The sequence below is a fragment of the Thermobia domestica genome, chromosome 15, assembly GCF_964235325.1.
Source record: "Thermobia domestica chromosome 15, izTheDome1.hap1.1, whole genome shotgun sequence".
Lineage (NCBI taxonomy): Eukaryota > Metazoa > Arthropoda > Insecta > Zygentoma > Lepismatidae > Thermobia > Thermobia domestica.
This window is the reverse complement of record NC_137468.1, coordinates 36,030,733-36,047,452: the sequence shown is the minus strand read 5'-3', so window position 1 is coordinate 36,047,452 and position 16,720 is coordinate 36,030,733.

Here is a 16,720-nt window from a genome sequence, read left to right as displayed (position 1 = left end):
TAGGAACTAGGGCCTTCGACCCCGGGCTATATCCGCCATTGACCTTAAGTTATTTATTCTGAAAATAAAATTTTGTAACAATACCACTATATGGGGCGTGACCAATCAGAACTTGGTGCAACAATAGTTTAATACCATTTCTTTCCTGTAACTTTCAATAGTTGTGAAATAGCTTGAAAAAAAATTATACGCCTGGCACAAGAAAGCATTTTTGTTTCTTAAAAAATATCTGGCTACAGAAGGCAAGCAGGTAAGCGAAGTAGGGGGTGATAGTAGTAAATGCGTGAGATGGCCGCAGGTGGTCTCTTCGATCGCTAAGGCGGGGACGCACAACGAGTTTTCTTTCGTTTTACGTTTCTTCTTTTCCCTTCTCCCTTTTCTTTTTCTTAAAAAAAAGTCCTTCTTGCCTTTATTTTTCTTTTCCTTTTTCCTTCCTTTAAATCACCCCATAGCTTGGAGGCATTCCTTAAAGATCAGGATGTTACCAGTTACCTCTCACAAGTGAGAAAAGATCCTTCACAGTGCTGCCACCTTTTGACGAGAAGCTGCTAACATATAATTGCTATTGCAGAGTTTCAAACCCATTAAAAAAAACCTTCTTTACCTGTAAATAGAAAGAAACATGGTGCACCCACAAGACTTTGGTTTGGACCCGGGTTTGAATCCGTTTCTCTTGCGTTTAAGTCAGCTGTGTTACCACCTGAGCTAGGGCAGCCCCAACTTATTCTTATAGTAACGGAATATTTTACTTTATCACAGCACAGGCCTTTATGACTCTGTTCATAAAAGATTTTAACTAGAAATAAATCAGTCAAATATCGAGACTTCCCTGAAAACATAAACTAACACGTCCTGCTATTGATATGCACCCACATAAATTTTGAAAAGTCGGCGCCGTTAGAAAGAAATAATAATTAGTTGTTTGGACTTCAACATTTATTTTCTGCGGTATGGCAAGGGCGCCGATTTCTTTGTAAATTTGAGGAAGCCCATTCAGATTCAGAAGGTATATATATGAGGATTTTAAGACAAATTGCATTCAAATTATGCCAAATATTGTATATTCATAAATACAATAGGGACCCACATGAGCTTTGGGAAGCCCGGGCCCCCCGGCCTCCCCAGGATCGGCGCCCTTGGCAACCGGTGATAATCCTCAAAGCAGATGAAGAATAATTGAGAGCCTTTCTGAAATAACGGGTTCGATCCCAGCCCCCGCCAAGTGAACTTTGTGGTGGACAAACACCGCGTGCGTGGGTTTTCTCGGGGTTCCCCCGTTTCCTCCCACTTTCTTCATTCCACCATTTCAATCATTACTCATCATCACCGTCTCCTTTAGTCTACCCGGCATAATCGTGGGACGTAAAACTCAAAAATTTCATTTCATTTTTCATTTCCTTTCTGAAATAAGACCCCATAGATCTATAGGCCTTATTTTTTTGTTTTAGAAATAAATTAAAATTAACCGTCGTAATGTATAGAATATGCTTGCCAAAGGTTAGTTCACATTTTTTCCATTTGAGCGCCTGATCGTGGCAGTAGCTTTGTTGTTGACATGTAGAACAGTGACCAAAACCCGTGAGAAGAATAATATTTCTTGGGATTTTTTGACATTAATTATTCAGAATGGGATAAAGGGATTTTTTTGTCGGAATTGACAGCGTATATATAGGATTTTTCACTATACGTATAAACCATGTCAAAAAATTCTAAAACGGAGAAGTAGACATAACGAGTCATCAATAAGTGTGTCAGTGTTGCCAACTTGTAGTCTGAACTCTTTTCTTTATTACTAGCAAAGTTCATGTTAGTAATGAGTGACTTAGCCACATGTAACTTTTTAACCCTTTAATTGGCAAGCATTGATAAATTACCGTTAAAATATTTGGTTTGTTTTTATGGTTCCACTATGTCTTCCTGGTCATGATTTCGTAATTTTTGAAACATTTTCCTACTTTGGATACAAAATACAGGATGTTTATTTCGAATCAATATTGCCATAAAATAGATCTTATGTATTGCTACTGAGCAGCATTGTCCTAATATGGTCAATTATCATAAAAATATTCTCACAGTCAGTAATTAGGAACAATTTGTTTCAAATATCTTCCTTCAGAGGAAGAAACCCCAAACGAAACAAACTTTCGCGGAACGTAGGAGATAAAGCTTCAATAATACTAAATTTGACTGTCCCCTGTTGACGAAGATTAGAAATATCTAAACAAGCGACCCGCAAATCATATGTATGAATATTGTATGAAAGCAATAATGCTAATTAAATTATCACTGAAGTTTAGTTCGTGCAGGTAACGCAATAGAAAGCGATATTGCTTGTAAGCAACAAGGCCACATAAAGGGTTAAATATCAAGTACCGAGTATCCGGTACCAAGAAACCAAACCTGTGCGAAGGTATTTGAAAAAAGAAGAAAACAAAACAGCGAACGAATGAAAGAAAGCAAAACGTTAAAGAAAGAAACAATTAATTTCCAAACGCTCCGCAAGAAATATATTCAGAAAATAGTTATTTTATAAACGTAGAAGGTAGAAATTAATTGGTAGTTCAACCTGAAGTTAAAAAAGTAATACACATAATTTATCTAATCTAATATAAATAAAATAAAGAGTTTGTTTGTGTGTGTGTGTGTGCGTCTGTATGCGGTCTGGAAACCAGACGAGTGGACCGAGAGTTACCAAAATTTGGCCATGGGTTCTTTGGTCCATGTCCAGATCAAGACGAAGGATTTTAGTTTTCAAATTTCGAACAAGGGTGGTCTCAGGGGGGCGTTTTCCAGGACCGGCCAGGGGACTTGACAAGTTCATCGAGAGTTACCAAACTTTGGTCACGGATACCTTGGTCCAGACCCCAGACCAAGGTCAAGAGTTTTTGTCAAAATTCGAACTTGGAACGTCACCGGTGGGGGGAGGGATACTGACACATGTAAAAGTAATCCTAAATGACCGATATTAGTGTCAAATTCATAGCTTTTGCGTTCGCTGAGAGCAATGGTGAAACTTTCATTAGCGATGACTTTCAAATTCAGCTACCATTGTATGCGGGCCGAGGGTCAGTGGGGAGCGGGGAATACCGAGATATGTAAAAATAGCTCAAAATGACCGATATTAGTGTCAAATCCATAGTTTCCGCGATCGCTGAAATGAATGGTTATACTTCCACAGGCGTTGACTTCCAAATACAGACCCCGTGCGAAAAATGGGTATATTTAGCCACTATAGAATAAAATTTTCATTTATGTATTGTTATTATTAACAATAATGATAGTCCAATATGGGAAATTTAGATACAAAACGGGATTTTTTGCTTCTGAAGATGGAATTTTATAGTGTTTCAGATTGGTATTACTGATGTAGAACAACATTTATCTATAGTGAAGTGTGCGCAGACTAATTTTCGTAAGTCTGTTGGGCAGAAAATAGCATTTAATGGGGCAGAACAGCAAGAAAAGGAAAATAATAGGCCTATACTGTAAGATATGTGCAAAAGGAAGTAAAGAACAAAACGGAACCATGTACGTGGTGGAAAATACATAAATAGTGCGGTGTGGAAGTAAAGGTTAAAAAAAAAATATCTTTCTCCTCTTGAGAAATATTATCAGGACAATTGCTATCGGAACGTGTCAATAAACCACAAACAAGAATTGTAAGCAGTATTGTGCGATGGACAAGGGAAAGATAGGGAAAAAATCTTTTTAACTAAAATACATATTGTCCCAATATAAGACGTAGACTATATTAGTCGGAAGACCACATCAACCTTAACAAAACAACCATCCTTGCCGGTAAATTGTCTTGTGTAGTTTCTGAGAATGTTTTTTTAAATAAGCTTTTTGGTGATAAAAAAAGTATGTTGTTAATTTCCAAATTATTTTGTTGGAATAAATTGTTATATATTATATAGAGTATAATATATAGCAAAACAAACTGTTAATTAGCAGATTGTATATTTTCTTGTTTGTCGTTTTTTTAAATACTGACACATACTTCCTTTCAATATTATTTCAGATTTTGCTTGAGAGTGAAAGGGGGAGAGGCACAAGCCGGTAGTCAGCCCAGAAATATAGGCGGAAGCCGGTAGAATTTAGGGGGTGGCCCGATCCAACCATATTATAGTTCATTGGCAAGCCTACCTTGAAAATTTTAGGGGGGCAGTAAAAATTTAGGGGACCGGCTCGCTAGACCCCCCCTTGGATACGAGCCTGGAGAGGCAGGACTCTTTGACAGGTGCCCACCCAGAAATTTTTGTTGGGTGGGGTTCAAGCGTTAGGCGGAGCAATACTTCAAGTCAGTATGTCTATGTAATATTGACCGGGTATTGTTCTGCATCCGAAAAGACGATAAGTAATTGTAAAATTCTTCCACCTATATTTTCAGAAATAAATGATAGAACTAGATTGTTTTTATAAGAGAAAGTGTAGTGATGAATAGTGTTGTAAAAAAACGGTTTTTTTTCTGTGAAGTTTTTTTTCAATAAAAAACACCGTTCTTTTTCATGTTTTTTTTCAAAAGTCTGTTTTTTTCTGGCAACTATTATTTATTGATTTACGTTGCAGATTATTGAAATAATCAACAGAACTTGAGTCGAAGCCCTCGTAACTTACAAATCATTTGTTTCTTTGTACTTATACGAGCAAAATTGTGCGATTATTCCTTTCGGCCCCAGGTCATTTTTGGCGTTTTCCTACATTTCCAGTTAGTGACTTATTGCTCAAAAACTATTAATTTGATTGATATGGTTAAGGTCTTCTTTTTTAGAAAATAGAAGTGGGTATTTTTTGGTGTAAGTTGCATTGCATTGTTGTCAACGAGTGAGAAATTATTGAGGGAAATGTAGGGGTGAAAATTTACAAAAAATTCCCTAACCGAATTTCAAAATTTTTTGTATCTAGCACCACTGCTGCTATATGAATTCAAGTCACCTAAACAAATCTTTGGTGTGTTGAAAAGGTACAGTGAAATTCTGAAGTCGCTGGCTTCCATTCAAAGAGGGGAATAAAAAAATCTGTCATACACATGAAATTTTGACACTTTTTAGGCCTGAGAAGCAAAAATCAAATATGCCGAGGCTACAGCTTCTCTAATTATCCTATTGAAACTCTTTATGGTGCGTTCTGTAGGGCAAAGAGGAAGGTTTCAGGTAGTGATACGTTTGTTTCAATGTAGCCAGTAAGAGGGTAATAATAGAAGGGAAAAGGGAATTTTTCCGAATTTTTCACCTAATAGTGGGAATTAATTGTTTTGGCTGGAAACGCTGCCATCAGACAGACAAAACTATCTTGAAATAAACCGTAGTACTCCAAGAATATATCCTACAAGTATCATGGCGATATATAACAAAGTAAGCATGAAATTTTAAAAAAAATCTCATTCTACTTCACAAATTCACCATTTTCTTACCATTTCCAGAAAATGGTTTATTATAAACCTCAACTGTACTTCCCCTAATTATTATAGTGAAGCTTTTTGTGGTGCGCTGTGTAGGCTAAGGATGAGGCTATTATAAACTGGTACGTTTGTTCTAATGTAGCCAACAAGAAGGAAATAATAGAAATAAAAAAGGGATTTTTTTCCAAAATTTGCCCCTAAAATCTGGAATTAAAATTTTCTGTAGCTGGCAACACTACCATCAGACTCACACAAACTATCTTAAAATAAGCTTTGGTATCCCTCTAATATATCCAACAAGTATTGTGACGATATCTAATAAAGTAAGCATGTCAATAAAAAATATCTCATTCTACCTTTAAAAAAATCAGTTATCTTTCCAATTAGAGAACAAGGTCTACTGTAAATCTCAACTGTACTTCCCCTAATTATCCTATTAAAACTTTCTATAGCGCGTTGTATAGAGCAAAGACGAGACTTCAAGATACTGGTACGTTTGTTCCGATATAGCCAACGTAATAGAGACAAAACATATAATTTTTCCAAAATTTCCCCCTAAAATCTGGAATTAAAATTTTCTGTAGCTGGCAACACTGCTTCCAGACAGACGCAAATTATCTTAAATTAAACATTGGTACACCACTAATATATCCTACAAGTATGATGGCGATATTTGAGGAATAAAGTTTCTAATTACCAAAAATATATTACGGTAAACAGAAAAGTAAATCAAGGGTTAGAATCTAAATACGAATTTTACGTACGCCCCCTAATTACCCCATTGTAACGATCTGTACTTGCGTTTGTGAAGTAAGGACAAATTTTCGATTGGCGTAAGTTGACTTGCACTCGGACGTATAAATACCGATTTATAAACGAAAAATTTCTAATTTTTTGCCCAAATATGGGAGAATTTAAATTTCCCTAATTGGCACACTGCGCGCAGGCCCGTCCAATTGATGTCAACAGTTAGGTATCCATCCGAGGTATCTCCCTGACAAGTGTTAAGGATGTCTTTCTACAACTAAGGAAGCTACAGGGAAAAAAGAAGTAAAGGAAATTAGAAATTAGAAAATTCTCGAATTTTTGACTGGGGTGAAATTTGAGAAGGAAATTCGACACCAGAAGAAAAAGAAATTAATATGATAAACTATAGTCCAGCCATATTTTGCAAGAATAATATCCCGATATCTTAATTAGTGTCCACACAGGAGCGGATTAAACAAGTGACACACCCGTGTGTGCCACTTTGGCCACCTGGGCCACCGAGTATACATTTGATTACATTTTGTAGTTATAGTCTCGACTAATAATAATATCGTTGTACACAATAACTTTAAGGTAAATTTTCTCTCCTTTTTACATCTTAGTTCCAACACTGTTGGTGAGAAATGCAGGGTATTTCAAAATAAATTTTGGGGCTTTAAGTCTTCGTAGTACTTATTACATTTTATGTACAATTATAAACAATGTATCAAGTAAAAGAGCACCTCAAATAGTCTTTGCTACAAGTATTCGATGTAAGATTCATTCGTCACACGGCACACATCTAGTCGATAGGCGAAAAAGGTCCATAAAGTTTCTGCCACATGGCACAAAACACATTCAATTTAGGGGAGTCTCGTTTCAACTGTACTATCTCCTGAGGATTTGACGGCCAGGTGCAAACATTATGAGTGTTCACATTAGCTGTTAGATGAAATGTCGATTTATCATTGAAGACGACACGATCCAGAAAATCTTCATTGTTATGCAGCAATATTTCACTTGCGAAATTGGCACGTAAACCGTAATCTGTAGGCTTTAGACCTGTAGCAACTGCAAACGATAAAGACGTAGTTGCAAGCTTCTCCTTAATATTCTTCACACAGACGGTTGCACTGTACAGATTCAGTCTTTATTAAAACACAAAAAGCTTTCTGCTCTCTAGTCTCCATCTTTGCTACTTGCTCTTTCTAACGGCAGACAGAAGAAACAATGCATGTACATGCGTGAGTACAAACCTGTTTGAGTTGCTCTTTCATTTGATATAATATTTATAATTGTAAGTTAATTGTAATAGATACTACAAAGTTTCAAAGCCCTAAAATTAATTTTGAAACACCCTGCATTACTTCAAATTGAGTCATCCTATATTTATGTCTTTTATATACATATCATCAGGGCCGGTCCTAGTCAATTTGTCGCCTCGTGCAATGGCATAATTTGCCGCCTCCCCCTTTCTCCAGAAAGAACAAATCTTAAAAGTCATGATTTTAAGTATGCTACTCCAGCATGAACAACAAAGGTGACTGTAAGTGCAGTCGCACTCAGAAAGGCTTAAATACTTACTAGAAATGCAATCCCGTCGTGTCTGTTTATTTTTCTTTAAATATTAATCTATTATGTTAGTGAAAGATAAAGCAAACACACCTGCAGAGGAAAGATGGTAATCCTTTTTATAGAATTCACTATCGAGCTTCAATCTCAATGTATCAGTTTGCAATTCCAGTGCAACTAGCTCTTTTATCTTTATTTCTTGATTTTTCTTCTATATCTTCTAACATTTTTTTAAAAAAAACTTGTTTCTATCTTCAATGATAAGGAACTTGTTTCTGACAGAAACAAGACTAGTTTCATATCAAAACTGTGATAACGTACTACGTGGAACAGATATTCACTACTATTCGAGAATTGAATTCTTGCATTTGAAACAATCAAGCAATTTGTGCTCGGATTTATTCGACCATTTGCTTTAGCATTGTCCATGTGGCCTTAAACTAATGCAACCTAAACTTAATTTATGAATGTAGTATTCAAATAGAAGGTCAGCTTAGTAAATGTAACTACCATCCTCATGAAGTCTGTTTCCAACAAGAAATATTTAATTTAAATAATATTGTAAAACTTTGTCTCATATAGGATCCTTGGGTAGAGCAGTTAATAAGAAGAACGTCCGGAATCGACTCTCACTACCAGTTTGTATTATAAAAAGTTTCCTTTATAAAAGTATTTTCACAAAATACTATACAAATTGATCTCTCTAGAATCAAGGTGAGTTATAGGTGGTCTTTGACCGTAAGGTCGCAGACAGGATCTCCAACAGAGCCCCGTAGCAGGCTAAGAGGAGTGGATTTAAGGAACCAATGCTCCGTAGCAAGCAGAGGCGGGTTAAGTGGCCAACAGAGAACCGTAGGAGGCTAAGCGGCTGAGGTTAGGATTCCCAGACAGAGCCCCGTAGCAGGCTAAGCCAGGAGATGGGATAGGCGTAGTCCCATAGCAGACTAGAGGCCTGGGGCTACGTTACTCCAAGAGTCCCGTAGCAGACTAAAGGAGGGTCTCCAAAAAACTGGTATCGAGTTGCCTTCGTCCATCCAATTTATAGGGTCCTTTGGCTGGCGGTGGCGCTGCTGCTCCGATGTCGTCTTCTGCTCCGTGGGAGGGGACAGAAGCCGTCGTCTGCATGTGATTATAGGTCCCTCTGGTGGGAGATCCTCTTGCTGAACTATGTGGCAGTGTTTGTAAACATTGGTGCGTGGAACTGCTTGTTTACCACATCACATAGGATATTACAATATACTTATGACAAATTTTGCCGGACCATCCAAGCTTGCCGCTCCACGCAAATGCACGTGTTGCATATATGGTACAGCCGGCTCTGCATATCATATATATCTAGTCGACAAATTATTTATATATGACATTTAGAAAAATACTATTAGGCAAATTAGTATTAGTTTTTACCTTTAGACAAGCTATTGGACACTATTCGTGACATTATTTTTGTACTTATTAAAGGCCTGCTTTCACGAAAAAACAAAATTTCATTTCTACTTTTATTTCTTAGTTGATAGTGATGAAAACTGCTGAAACCCGAATTGTTAATAGGTATGATATACATGTAAATTGTAAAATATTTGTAGCGTATCAGTATCTAGCGTATAATTTATGTTGCATTTTACGGTAATTACACCTACATAAAAATATTTCATACTTAAATTGACGTAAAATGCATTACAAATGACTATTTGAAAAAAAACGAAATTTAGAAAAAAAACGAGAGGCAATGTTTTTTTTTCTAAAAAAAAACGTAAATTTCTGAAAAAATATGAACCGTTTTTTTTCTATTTACAACACTAGTGATGAAGTTTAGGATCACATTTTCATTTTACATCAATCATTTCCCTGTTAAAGAAATATAGTTTTATTGAGAAAGTGTACAAATGTATGTTAAGTCACGAAGTTTTAGGGTTTGGGGCAGGGGCGTAAATAAGAGCCCCGCAGATCACGCATTGCGGGAGGGCCCAACCCGTCAGGGGGCCCCAAATCATGAAATAGGACATAGAGAAGGGGTCCCACCCCACGCTGTCTGCGGGAGGGCCCCAAGCTTTTGGTCACGCCACTGGTGTGGGGTCCGGATCTGGTGGACCATCCCCGTTGGTGCGCCCCTGAATTAGATTTTCACGTTTTCCATAGTATATTATCATTATATTATTGATTAAAATGTATATACTGTATATGCCTCAAATTCAGAGAAGGAATTGCCCCTTTCCCTGAAGGCTCAAATGGCGCCACTAATTCCTGTACGCACATACTACAGCATTTGTCAATTTCTTAAGTGTAAATGATTAGTTTTAATTAAGCGCGATTTTAACTTATACTGCACATCAAGATGAAGGATTGGGTGCAGCAAGTAGAATCTAAAATAATCACCCACTCATCATCAAATCTTGGAAATCGTTTAAAGTAGTTACTTGATTGTGTGTTTTTTTTTTTTTTTTTTTTTTTAATTTTCTCCGTAAACTAATATGCAGTAGTGAAGATTTGGTTTTGTGAAATGCGACTTCAAGACGAGGATAGAGGTTAGTTTTAACCTGAGTGGTTGGTTTATTTTAGGTTTAACCTTCATTTTAGCAACAAGACTATAACAGGCGTACACCTACAGCTTCACTTAGGTTTCCAAACCATATGAGCTCCTACCGGGTCTCTTGCACCAAAATTATGAAATTTAACCTTTTTTCGTCCGAAACGATGTCTCGGAAACCTTTGATCGTAGGAATTTGACATTTTGTATAAATATGAATAATCTCTCTAACACTTCAAGCCCGTTCGACGCACACATGTATGAACTCTCCTAATGCTTTTAGAGGCGGTTGTACGTACATGTATAGGTCCCGTGTAGTAGTGACAAAATGATGCATATTCTTGCATCTGTTGTTCTCCCATGTCACTCAAGAGGAGATTGCAATGTGCTGTCATCTGTTGGTTTCCTAAACTGTACCACACAAAATTAGATTTCCAAACTAACAAGAGCTGAGTTGATTTTAGTTTAGCGTCACTTTCAGCAGCGAGGCTATATGAGACGTGGACCTACTGATTAACGTGAAATCTGAACCACATGAGCTCCCACCGGGAATCGAACCTGGACCTCCCACGTCAAAGGCGCGTACGCTAACCACTTAGCCACGAAGGAGCTCCAAACTAACAAGAACACAAGACAGAAGGAGCAATTCGGACATTACCAATCTCAGTGTAAACAACAGCTTTGAATCTGGCAAGTTGACAAAGTGAATTTGGAGACATTACGTCGCCTTCAATGATTCCAAATCTCAAAATCGTCACTGAGACTGGCAATTTGGTACAGATGTCGGTCGAAATTTCTTCATGGTTTTTACACAGACGCCGACTATTTATGCGGTTCAGCTTCTTGGCCTTGTAAACATTTTTCTCATCATCTATTCCAGCATGTTCAGGAGGGGCTTTTCTGTGATCAGTTGGTTCTCCCTGGTTCTCTCGGACACTAATGTCCTCTCCCAATCACGTACGACTTGTAGCGAAGTTTCTCATGCACCACACGTCAGGTGGTACCATCGTTAAGCTGCATCCCTCTTGCTTATGCCCCTGTGGACTTCCCAGGATCCTTATTGATGGCAGCTCAGATAGAACGGACGAATTTCATTATCCTGATAATGTTCGATCGTCGACAATGTATTTTTCTATGGGAAATGATGGCCATGTACTCTCTCTCCGAACATTCCAGACGAGTGACTGGTCGAAATTTAAGAATGCAGCGATCGCTGAACCTGAGCAGCCTGCATCGAAGGTAGCGTGCCTCTTCAGTTCCTGGGTTAGGATTGGTTCCTCCATGTTTACGGCAAAAGAAATGATTTGTAACTATGACGTACAATATACTGTGTCATAGTGTTCTCAAATACCTGCCCGTCACTATATACTTGTATATTGCAATTAAAAGCTTTCGTTAATTTATTTTTATCACATACTGTGTTATATGAGTATGTACGTGGGAGAGAGATTGAGATGTACAATGAAAGAAGGACTCTGACTCTCACCCTTCAACAGCAGGTAATGACGTCACCTGGTAACTAGTGACGTAACCATAGCAACGTTGAAAACACATGAAAGGCAAGAGCCAGAGAGAGAGAGAAAGAAATGATCTGAATGAAAAGAAGGTCAACACGTAAACAGGCGAGAGGAAGGGAGAAACAAGAGGGAATGCTGGAGAGGATGAGAAAACAGAGAAGATTTTGATTTAAGAGCCAAGCGAATGAGGAGGAAGACATAAGGGCGTGTCAAGATAATGGAGCTTTGATTTCATCTACAGAAACTTCACAAGATGTTTTTATTTTATTTATGTAACAAGAAAAATCTATTATATACAGTTACCGACATTCTTTTTTTAAATAAAAAAGGTAGTGTCTTATCTTTTCTATTCTCCAACATATGTCATCTTTTTCTCTACAACTTCCCAGTATAAAGATGGCGTACTCTCCTAGTTGATTAAATGGTTTTTTTAAAAATAAATTATTTAGCTCTAATTATAATTTCGTTCAATTTCGCTCAACAACGAAAATGTAAATTGAACAAAATCAGCTAATTCTTATTGATTTTATGGTGCTGATCACGAATTTGAAAGTTATTTTCGAATATTAGCTCTACTTTTCGTTTTACAGGCATGTCTAATAATAACGCTTTAAAAATAAATATATTCGCTTCGTTTGGGGTAAAATGTTACATTGATCCGGCAACACTGGAGAAACTATATGAACGCTTGGTTTCATTGTGTTCCTTATCTCAGTAGTGTTCTGCTATTGTTAGAAAAGACAGGTTTAGTGCAGTTATCAGCGTTTTGGGTGTGACGTTTGTGTAGTGCAGGACATAAAAATACAACTGCAAGTACGCAAAAATACTGGTATTTTGAATGTATATTTTTAAATAGTTGTCGGAACTATTTCAAGTGACATTTTAAGGATTTCAATAAACAAGAATGCCGCGAAATTGTGTAACAGTGCGGATAGCTTCTGCTACGTGTGTGGGGAGTGACATTTTCCTCACAAAAGCAGACTATAACACCACTAATAAGAAAAGCCTATCAATATTACTTTGGTTGTAAAACTGGAAACCAAGATAAATCTTGGGCACCCCACTAACACTTGTGCCAGCAATCTAAGAAATTGGATTAATGGGAAGGGGCGCTCAATGCCTTTAGCAGTGCCCATGATTTGGAGGGAGCCAAGCGACCACATCAGAGACTATTATTTTTGTATGGTTCCTTCCGTCAAGAAGGGAATTTCCACGAAGAAGAAGCGGGCCTTGATCTATCCTAACATTCCTTCTGCAATGCGCTCTGTTCCACATGGAGAAGGACTACCTGTTCCTGACCCACCTAAAGAATACGATCTTTTTTCTCATGATGATCAAGAAGTTGAAGCTCCTGAATCAAGTACTTCGAAGGACCCTACGTTTGTTGTAGAAGAACCTCCATGTGAACCACATAGACTTACTCAAGAGGAACTAAGTGATCTAATCAGAGACTTGGATCTCTCGAAAAGCAAAGCCGAAATTTTAGCGTCACGCTTAAAGCAATGGAATTTATTTCAGGAAAAAGAAAATATTTCAGTGTATCGGAATAGGGAGATGTTCACTTCATTTTTTACTATGGAAGACACTTGTGGCATGTACAGATGTAAATGGTCTCATGAGGGCACTTAAAGTTAATTACGAACCTACGGAGTGGAGGCTCTTTATAGATTCGTCCAAGGTGAGTTTAAAGGCAGTGCTTTTACATATTGGAAATGAACTTCCTTCAATTCCTGTAGGTTACGCAGTTCATATGAAGGAATCTTATGAAAACTTGAAACGTTTACTTCAAGCCATTAAATATTACGATTTTCAGTGGCTCATTTGTGGTGACCTTAAAGTAATAGCACTGTTGCTAGGTATGCAGTTAGGGTATACAAAGTATTGTTGCTTTATATGTGAATGGGACAGTAGAGATCGTGGATCTCATTATCGCAAAAGTGATTGGAGTACCAGAGAAACTCTTCAGCCGGGAGTGAAAAATGTGCAGCATGAACCACTGGTAGATCGTAACCGAATTTTGCTTCCCCCTCTACATATTAAATTAGGTCTTATGAAAAGTTTTGTTAAGAGCATGAACCAAGAGGATGAGGCCTATAAGTACCTAAGAGGACAATTCCCTCGATTAAGTGATGCCAAAGTTAAAGAGGGTGTTTTCATAGGGCCACAGATTAGGCAACTATTCAAAGATCACAAGTTCGACGAAATTTTCCAAGGTGAGGAGAAAGCTGCGTGGGAAAGCTTGAAGAGTGTTTGTTCACAGCCCTTGGGAAGACACCGAGCAACAAATTACAAACAACTGGTAGCAAAGTTGTTATTGTGCTACGAAAATCTTGGTTGCAATATGTCTCTGAAACTCCACTTTCTTCATTCATATCTAGACTTCTTTCCCGAAGATTGTGGAGCAGTAAGTGACGAACATGGTGAGCGTTTCCATCAAGATATTGCAGCCATGGAGAAGAGATATGAGGGAAAGTGGAGTTCTAACATATTGGCCGACTACTGTTGGACTATTGCAAGGGATGCTCCAGATGTAACCTACAAAAGGCAAGCCAAGCGAAGACGCTCAAAATAAAATAAACATAATCCTGTACAAGTGATCTCTTGTAACTTTTGTCTACATTGCAGTATAGTTCTTGCAAAAAAAGATATTTGTACATATTTTTCATGTTTTGATGTTAATACTGATTTTTATTACAGAATTGTTAATGTTTAACTTGACCACGGTTACTTTATTTTCTGTATCGCTGTGAAACTGGTATTTGCGCAATTTTGAAAAAGGAAGTACAAGGGTATAGAAAGCTATAGGTTAGGGTACTTCTTAACTCCCCAGCTTATCACATCACAGTGAAATAGATAAAAAAAAAGTGAAATGTAGGTTTTTACAAGGATTTTGCTTAAATGTTCTATAAATATTAATACATTTGTATATATACAGCTACTGTTGTACAAGGGCGTGTTTTTCACAACCTGAGCTAAGAAAATTCTTCTATTATCATTTCCTTTCATATTATGCTTAAATGAATGTAAAAATCGCAATTTCAAAGAATTTACATACTTTCGATCAAAATTTGTTGAACAGTGTTACAGTCAAATTAAAAGTCTAAGTAATGTCTAATACACCATATTTCTAGCCTGAATGCGACCGTGGATCGAACCTGTCGTCTCGGTAATATGTACTATTCAAAGTTACCCAAATGCACAGAACTTACGGCAGAAGCCACAACAAAATTAAAACATTGAAAAAATATGAATAATTAACATTCTGAACGTCCATCAACCTCACTATCATTTCTTGACATCTTACTTGTGAACTATATATGCGTCCAAGTGTGAGAAGGGTTATACAGCATCGGTGACCGTTCATCTGTTGACAGCTATCAGAGCAATAGTGAGGAATGGAATCTTGATACGAATTCAGTGCAACAAGAATATATGTAATATTTTGCATGAAACGAATGTAATTTTCCCTACTCTTTCCAAACAGCAATAAAATTTATTAAAAAGAAAGGCACAAAATCTGCTTTAATCTGTGAAATCTGTTGTGTCCAAAAATCACCAATGATTCTTGCCCGAAATGAGGAAGAATCTTGACACTCTCCAATAATGTTAATAATATAACCTAAAAAAAAAAAAAAAAAAAAAAATAGATTCTGCTTCAATCTGAGAAATCTCCCCTGTCCGAAAATGATCAATAATCTTCGCCCAGAATAGAAAAGAATCTGACAATCACATATAATCTTGCTAGAAAAGATAAGTATTTCCCATATCCATAAGTATTCTTTGGAATCGAATGGAAGGAACAGAATCTTTTTAAGTCTTTTCTTATCATCACTAATTTTTGCATAGAAAAGAACAGAATATGCTTCAATCTGAGTAATCTTTCGTGTCTGAAAATCACTAATAATCTTCGCTCAAGATGGAGAAGCCTATAATCTTGATATACAAATATTTATCTTTGAGTAAGAAACAAAAATACCTAATGCTGGAGGAATATTATTTGACATGTAGAATTGAAGCCACATTCTGTTAGTTCTTACTATATTATATGTTTAGTATACCTAAATCTATTTCTCAATCTATTCCTTCAGTCCAACTACTTAATTTTCAGTTTTTTTTAATCTCAGAAAAAAAATAGAACTGCTACTGTACTTCATTTTCTTTGGTAAACTCGCATAGGTTACTGAAGCCTTCCTCGCTGGTATAGGACTTGGCGCCTGTCTAGAACCTGTGTCTGTAGTTCACAAGGTCCCAGGTTCGATTTGAGGTAAGATAGCAGCGAACGCATTATGTTGGTACACGTCACACTTTTAATTGTAAGATTAGTCCTGTATAGCCTCACTGTTGACAAAGATCATACATACAGGTCTATCAATTATGGGGTGGTGTAAGAATGCCACTTCTCCGTAGAAATTGTTTTCTATATGTACCCTATGAAACATGCTAACATCTATTATCTATAGTTTGAAATTATTTGGTGTGGGATTTATCAAATCCCTTTTAATTTGTTATCTAAAATTTGTAAAATTCATGCATAAACTCTAACAGGACCAAGAGAGTCTACAAAGTGCCACTTTTTTAAAAATTTGGGACTCTGACCGTGAATATGTCTGATCCCGTACTCAATATTTTTATTTTGTGTTAACAAGTTTATAAAATATTCGTTTCCACAGAACAATTCTTTCTCTTCTGTTTCCTTTGTGAATAATAAAAGTTGAAAAATGGTGTCTCAGAATACGCTGAGGCTTGATCCAGCGAGGGTTAACCTTTATTGAAACTTTTTTTTACTCCTTTTCGCTATCTCACAAAGTTTTAAATAGGGTATAATCCTTCTTCCATAGTCATTCCATTAGATTGGTAGATAGAATTAGGCTTTAAACTGAACATTCAGATAAAACAAGATACATAAGATACAGAGGGCGTAAACTGAAGACATTTTTAAAAGTTACCATTTTGCGTCAT